This window comes from Copadichromis virginalis, linkage group LG20 (assembly GCF_057382275.1).
Source record: "Copadichromis virginalis isolate Kocher_CV1m ecotype Utaka linkage group LG20, C_Virginalis_male_GT1.1, whole genome shotgun sequence".
Classification (NCBI taxonomy): Eukaryota; Metazoa; Chordata; class Actinopteri; order Cichliformes; family Cichlidae; genus Copadichromis; species Copadichromis virginalis.
The window spans coordinates 16,970,090-16,978,338 of NC_140637.1; positions in this window are offsets into that span (position 1 = coordinate 16,970,090).

An 8,249-nucleotide genomic window follows, 5' to 3' on the forward strand; every position below is an offset into this window, starting at 1 on the left:
GTTAAGATTATCTGTGATACATCTGAACCCCCTGTTGACAGGGAAGACAATTTGCTGAGGAAGGTTCATGACTTAATGCGAGCCACATTGAAATCTTCTAAATCAGCGGTCCCCAACCTTTTTTGCGCCACGGACCGGTTTATGTCCGACAATATTTTCACGGACCGACATTTAAGGTGTTGCGGATAAATACAACAAAATAAAACCAGCACTGGTACCAAAAAAAAAATTATTCATAACACATGGGAAAAGACCCAAGGAAACCAGGTTAACGATAAAAACGTTAAAAAAATAATGATAAAAACCCTGAAAACCATGAATATCACACCCGAGCCTCAACTCTTGCAGTCCGGTACCAAACAACTCACGGACCGGTACCAGTACCCCAACCGTCCGTGGCCCGGGGGTTGGGGCCCGCTGTTCTAAATACTGAGAAGAGTATTTGCTTCCTTCATTACCTTTAGAAGAGGATACATTGGACCGTTCTTTATAAAAGGAAAAGCGATAATGCTGTTCCACAGCTCATAAAAGTGCACCATCTGTCATTGTTCAAAAAAATCAGTGATTTTTTTTATACCCCACTATCACATGTAAAGCTTAACAGAGATTCACGGGCATAGAAACAGATTTGGTAAATGCACTGGTTCTTATACAGTGGGGCAAAAAAGTATTTAGTCAGCCACCGATTGTGCAAGTTCCCCCACTTAAAATGATGACAGAGGTCAGTAATTTGCACCAGAGGTACACTTCAACTGTGAGAGACAGAATGTGGAAAAAAAATCCATGAATTCACATGGTAGGATTTGTAAAGAATTTATTCGTAAATCAGGGTGGAAAATAAGTATTTGGTCACCTCAAACAAGGAAAATCTCTGGCTCTCACAGACCTGTAACGTCTTCTGTAAGAAGCTTTTCTGTCCCCCACTCGTTACCTGTATGAATGGCACCTGTTTGAACTCATCATCTGTATAAAAGACACCTGTCCACAGCCTCAAACAGTCAGACTCCAAACTCTGCCATGGCCAAGACCAAAGAGCTCTCGAAGGACACCAGGAACAGGATTGTAGACTTGCACCAGACTGGGAAGAGTGAATCTACAATAGGCAAGCAGCTTGGTGTGAAAAAATCAACTGTGGGAGCAATCATCAGAAAATGGAAGACATACAAGACCACTGATAATCTCCCTCCATCTGGGGCTCCACGCAAGATCTCATCCCGTGGGGTCAAAATGATCATGAGAACGGTGAGCAAAGATCCCAGAACCACACGGGGGGACCTGGTGAATGACCTGCAGAGAGCTGGGACCAAAGTAACAAAGGTCACCATCAGTAACACACTACAACGGCAGGGAATCAAATCCCGCAGTGCCAGACGTGTTCCGCTGCTGAAGCCAGTGCATGTCCAGGCCCGTCTGAAGTTTGCCAGAGAGCACATGGATGATACAGCAGAGGATTGGGAGAATGTCATGTGGTCAGATGAAACCAAAGTAGAACTTTTTGGTATAAACTCAACTCGTCGTGTTTGGAGGAAGAAGAATACTGAGTTGCATCCCAAGAACACCATACCTACTGTGAAGCATGGGGGTGGAAACATCATGCTATGGGGCTGTTTTTCTGCCAAGGGGACAGGACGACTGATCCGTGTTAAGGACAGAATGAATGGGGCCATGTATCGTGAGATTTTGAGCCAAAACCTCCTTCCATCAGTGAGAACTTTGAAGATGAAACGAGGCTGGGTCTTCCAACATGACAATGATCCAAAACACACCGCCCGGGCAACAAAGGAGTGGCTCCGTAAGAAGCATTTGAAAGTCCTGAAGTGGCCTAGCCAGTCTCCAGACCTCAACCCCATAGAAAATCTGTGGCGGGAGTTGAAAGTCCGTGTTGCTCGGCGACAGCCCCAAAACATCACTGCTCTCGAGAAGATCTGCATGGAGGAATGGGCCAAAATACCAGCTACTGTGTGTGCAAACCTGGTAAAGACCTATAGTAAACGTTTGACCTCTGTTATTGCCAACAAAGGTTATGTTACAAAGTATTGAGTTGTATTTTTGTTATTGACCAAATACTTATTTTCCACCCTGATTTACGAATAAATTCTTTACAAATCCTACCATGTGGATTCATGGATTTCTTTTTCACATTCTGTCTCTCACAGTTGAAGTGTACCTCTGGTGCAAATTACTGACCTCTGTCATCATTTTAGGTGGGGGAACTTGCACAATCGGTGGCTGACTAAATACTTTTTTGCCCCACTGTATATAGCGCTTTTCTACTCAAAGTGCTTCACAAAACTCGTTCATTCACCCAATCACTTTTTAGTGATTTTTAGACAGTTTTTAGTGCTGTCTAACTAACATTCATACACACAGTCACACTCCAATAAATGCATCGGAAAGCAACCTGGGGTTAGTACCTTCCCAAGGATATTTGACATGCAGACTGGAGCAGCCTAGGATCAAACCACCAACCTTCCGGTTAGTAGGTGACTTGCTTTACCTCCTGAGCTACAGCCACCCCAGATTTAAAACCTATCAACTGACAGGTGGCACAGATCACATAAATATTAATTAGGAATGCTTTTTCCATTTCACTTCAGACATATTTTAAACTTTCAAACCCCTTAAAGCCACAGGTGAGCTGTGAAATTATCATATTATGACTCAATGTCTTAAATTTTTGCCTTACACAAAGAACATAAAATATATATTTAAAAAATGAATGTGGAATATTTAAATGATCATGAAAGTTGAATAAAATTCTATTTGCACTAGTTCTGTTTTTGCTCTATTGTTGCCTTTGCAATCATTGATTATTCCAACTTAAGTCACAGAAAGCTTTAATAACAACTGGATCATCTCTCTAGCAGGAAGAGAAAATAATGTGCGGACAGGATGAGCAAAAAATCTCAATGTGACAAACATTTCATTTCACTTTCAGGCTCTTTATTCATCTGTCTTTAAAAAAGAAGTTACTTTTCTAGTTAGGTGATGTTTTTCACCTATGGTTCTCTGTTATGTCTTGTGTGGAACAGCACAGTGAACCTATGTCAACGATCTCTGCCTTCATTTCATTAAGACACCTAGTGTAACTGAAATCACTGCACAGCACGCTTTTCCAACTCCTTATAAAATCTCCTTAACACCTTTCCCTGACCAAGTTTTGGAAAAATGATTTGGAAAAAGAGGTAGGAGGCAATTTTTAGCTTATCTGGCTGAAGGACTGATGAGCTTATGCAACTGCGAGGGAACATCATATAACCAACAAGAGCGCTCAGAGACCAGCACCTCCCCCCTCCGAAGAGCAAGGTCTATACTAAAACGTTGATGTTTTTATTGCAACATGCTGATGTCTGACCTTTGACCTATGACCTTGAAGCATTACATACTAAATATGTGATGCTTAATGGTGTATTGTATTATCTTTGCCCGTATGATTTGAACAGAATTGGCTGAAATCTTTGGCCTTTATAAGCTATAAAACATTATATTTTTAAGATATAAGATTAAGATTTAAGATTTTGTAAAACTTTATGGCATCATTGTGACATTATAGGGCATTGTACTAAAATGTGTTGTACAGCTCTCTCCATGCCTTTTCATATGATATATTATTCGATATGGTCTCTTGGAATTGTTTTTCAAGGTCAACCTTGTCCTTGGGCACTAACAATGTAGGTCAAGGCCAAATGCTTAGCCAACCTAGGTACTCATGCCCCCCAAGGTGTAGTATATTGTTGTGAAGTTTGAAGAGGGTCCTTAAGAAATTATAAGTAATATGATAATTTTTATTCATGTTCACATTTCAAGCTTCTCTGGCAGAGACCCTTTAAAATGTTGAAATATTTGGATTATGTCAACATTAAATGCACCTCAAATTTCACATTTAGAGGTGAGTGCCAGCTACCAGTATAAGATAAATAAGCATTCCTTTGAACTGTGAATCATTCACAGTTACTCTACTGGAGTCCAGAATAAAAATATAAAACCAGAAGAAGAGCATAAAAGGATAAAAGGCAGTATTTTAATATGTGGCACTTAAAATGTTCTACTTTTTTTTTTTTAAAGACAGGATAGAAAACCACTGTTTTATTATTATTAATTAGATTTTGTGGATGTTTGGCTGTGGATCAAATGACAGTGGGAGTTGCTAATGGTAAGGGTCAAACTTTTAAAACTTGAAAATATAACATAATTTGATGATACGCTGAGGAAAACAGCTCTCTGCATTCAAGATCACAGAAAGTAAAAATGACGGCTGTAACGTTTGGGTCTGAGAAGCCACCAGGCTACCTGTGGTTCTGGTTCTTCAGATATGATAAGATAAACCTTTATTAGTTTTTGGTCACAGCAGGAAGTAAAAGTTCAGAGCAATAAAAATTAAGAAAAACACAATAGAATAGGATAAGATAAAATAGAATAACATACTATACAAAATAGAATAGAATGCTTTCAGGGACACACGTGTGTGTGTGTGTGTGTGTGTGTGTGTGTGTGTGTGTGTGTGTGTGTGTGTGTGTTTCTGTCTGCACGTGTGGGGTCATGTAGTTCATGGGAAGATGATCCTCAGATTTGACCTCTGTGATCATATTACTGGTAAGTTTCCTGATGAGTTTCTGTCCTCAGTCACTCATTTTATAAGAATTTATAAGAAATTTATGGTTTTCATGGTTTTATCATATTTTTTGCGTTATTTTTTTAATAGTTTTTATCGTTAACCTGGTTTCCCTGGGTCTTTTCCTGTGTGTTATGAATAAATCTTCTTTTTTTTGGTGCCGGTCCGGGTTTTATTTTGTTGTATTTATCCGCGACACCTTAAAGGCCGGTCCATGAAAATATTGTCTGACATAAACCGGTCCGTGGCACAAAAAAGGTTGGGGACTGCTGCTTTAGAGGGTCCCATTCTTTCTAATAAAAAGATTTCCAGTGACAGACTGCATGGCTATATGTATCTGCGGCAATGGGAGTGAAAACACCTGAACTCAAAGATGAGGAAGTGTAGCCCAATACATTAGTCCATATTGTTTATGTTAAGGAATTCAAACTCATCTTACATGGTGGGCCACGTACAGTCTTCAGGTCATATCCTTGCAACCTGTCCTATTCGACCAAAAGATTCTGGTAGTTTCAGAGATACGGTTGGGCAACTCCTTGAAAAATTCTAAACCCTGTTTGTTACTTGCAGTTTCATTCAGTTTTTAACCAATTTACTCATTCTCTTCACGTGCTTATCAACTGGAGCAGAAAAAAACACAATTGACATTAAATTGTCCAAACAGTTAAACCTTCCACTTACTTGCCTCTCCAGGCACCCCTCTGATCCCTGGTTACCCATGATTACAGAAACAGAATAACCCATGGGACACTTTGAGTATTTAATCATGCCATTTGGTCTCACCAATGTGCCCACAGTGTTTCAGGTACTAGTGAATGATGTGCTGTTTGAACATCTTTGTTTTTGTGTATTTAGATGAAATTCAGATTTTTTTCCAAATCTCTAGAGGAGCACCAGGTTCATGTCTGGAGTGTCCTGCAACACCTCTTGGAAAATCGATGTCAAGTCGGAGAAATTCAAATACCACTCTCCCTCTGTCACTTTTCTCGGCTACATTTTCGTAGGGGGGCAGGTGAAGACGTATCCAGTAAAGATCCAGGGAGTGAGCAAATGGCCCACTCCCACGTTTTGGAAACACCTGCAACGATTCCTTGGGTTTGACAACTTTTAACGATTCTTAATGCGGAACTACAGGTATCCGCAACACTCACTCACCTCCACCAAGACTCCTTTAGTTTGGTCCCCAGAAGCCAAGTCAGCCTTCAAAAAATTAAAGCAGCTGTTCACCTCTGCATCTGCCCTGGTTAACCTCAACATGAAGAAACAGTTTATAGTTGACTCCTCCAATTCTGGAACCCCCAAATGCGGGCCCCAAGGTAAGCTTCATCTCGTGCCTTCCTTTCTCACTCTAGAAAAGTATGTTAAAGATTATGTAGCAGCATGTTCCATCTGTGCATGCAGGAAGAATAACTCCCTTTAACCCTCAGGTTTGCACCAACCCCTAGCCACATCTCACAAACCCTGGTCCCACATAGCTTTGGACGTTGATACTGGTCTCCTCACTTCCTCCAGTAAGACCATAATCCGTTCTTTAATGGACAGGTCCCAACACCACCTACAGTGTGGGCCTACTTCAAACTGCTTTTGAGTCCATTCCCAAATACTGGCCTTCTGGCCTGTGACAGCATTGCATCACTGACTAATGATTAATAATAGACTAATGTCCATGGTGGGACTGAATTACAAATTAAAAATAAATAACTGACACAATTCAATTAAACACGACCCAGCTGTATCTGGGGACTTGCAGGTCCTCTACAATCAGCCAGGGGCTGCTGCAGCTCCTTCGGCACCCCTGTTCACCCAGGCTTTGATATTATACAGTAGTTATTGCTCTAGAATATAATGTGTGACTTTTTGTTATACACTGCAACTATGTGTGCAAGTAAAAGTCTGGTAATAAATAAATAAATAAGCCTAGCCTAGCATGAACACAATAACAGCATTTTACTGTTAATTATTGATCATTTTAACTAAAAATGTCAAATAATACATTAAAAAAGAAAAATTGTGGAGTTAAAAAGTTACAAAGTGGAAATGTCAAGCTAATAATTAAGACAATTAAGAACTAAAACTAATTAAGACAGTCTCCCTTTGGGGGAGTTTCAGACTCGCATTCACCAAATGTAATTCTGGTAATATCTCTAACAATGGGTGCTTTTCCCACCACTAAGTACCTTTATTCCAGAAAGGAAATGCTATCTGACAGATATCTGAAGCTTTGATTTGATGAATGCTAAACAGAGCAATCGGATACTGGTGAAAGACTGCCTTTCAAAACCAGCAAATGATGACACAGGATCATTCCAACAGGTTTTTTAATAAAAGAGAAATATTAGATTTCATGGCACAAATGCGAGAAAGATACTCTCATGTAGAGATCTTCAACAGAAAATGTATGTAAATGCAAACCTGAGTAATAAATCAAATATGTTTTCAAGTTTAATATTTTTGCAATACATGCTGATATTCTTAAGGTTCTTCATGTATGCAAAATACTAAATATTTTATGTCACAGACAGTGCAGAAAAATTATGTTTCTTGGGATTCTCATGTTTTCAGAGGCAAAATTTAGCATTCTTTAACTCCTCCATATTGAATTGACTCATGTACGATTATGTGAAAAATACATTTTTCACAGGGTTCTGTGCAATTCTTAGAAAAGTACACTCCATGACTCAGAAGCTAGTAGAACCACCTTTAGCAGGAATAACTTAAAGTAATTGTTTTCTGTATGACCTTATCAGTCTTTCACATCGTTGTGGAGGAATTTTGTCCCACCCTTCTTTACAAAATTGTTTCAGTTCATTGAGGTTTGCAGGTATTTGTTTATGCACGGCTCTCTTATGGTCCCACCACAGCATTTCAGTTTGAAGTTTGCTTTGAGGTTTCTTTTCCTTTTTTAAGATATTCTGTTGTAGTTTTGCTCATGTGCTTGGGATGATTGTCTTGTTGCAAACAATTTCAATACAACTTTTAACTATGTGGACAGATAGCCTCGAATTTTATTCTTGACTACTTTGGTATACAGAAGAGTTAATGCTCAACTCAGTGATTTCAAGGTGTCCCGTGGCTGCACAACAAGCCTGAAATCGTCACCCCTCCACTTTTGTGCTGACAGTTGGTACGAGATGTTTGTGCTGATATGCTGTGTTGGGTTTTTGCCAAATGTGTCATTGTGCATTATGGCCAAACATCTCCACTTTCGTCTCATATGTCCAGAGGACGTTTTTCCAGAAGACTTGTTTTGCTCGAAAATACCTTTGCAAGCTGTGCTGCCATGTTCCTTTTAGACGAACAGCCTTTTTCAGGCCATTATTGTAGCGAAACCGTATGCTTGTGTATCTTAAACAACATGTGTGTATTTCGATCTGTGCAGAGATTTTGTTTGCGTATCCCAAACAGTGTGTGTAAATCTGTAAGCGTGCATAGATATTAATGGTTGAAAAGTCTGAAAGCTTTGTTCAAATCACTGAAAATACACACAGGTCACCAAGCTATGTTTTTTTTAAACAAGAATTTTGCTAAACTTCTGCATTTCTCTTCACAATCCTTCTAAACAAGCCATGTTTGTTACAGTTACAGTTAAACTTCCTGGGATGTCCACTCTGGCAACTGTCTCATTTTCCAGTTATGA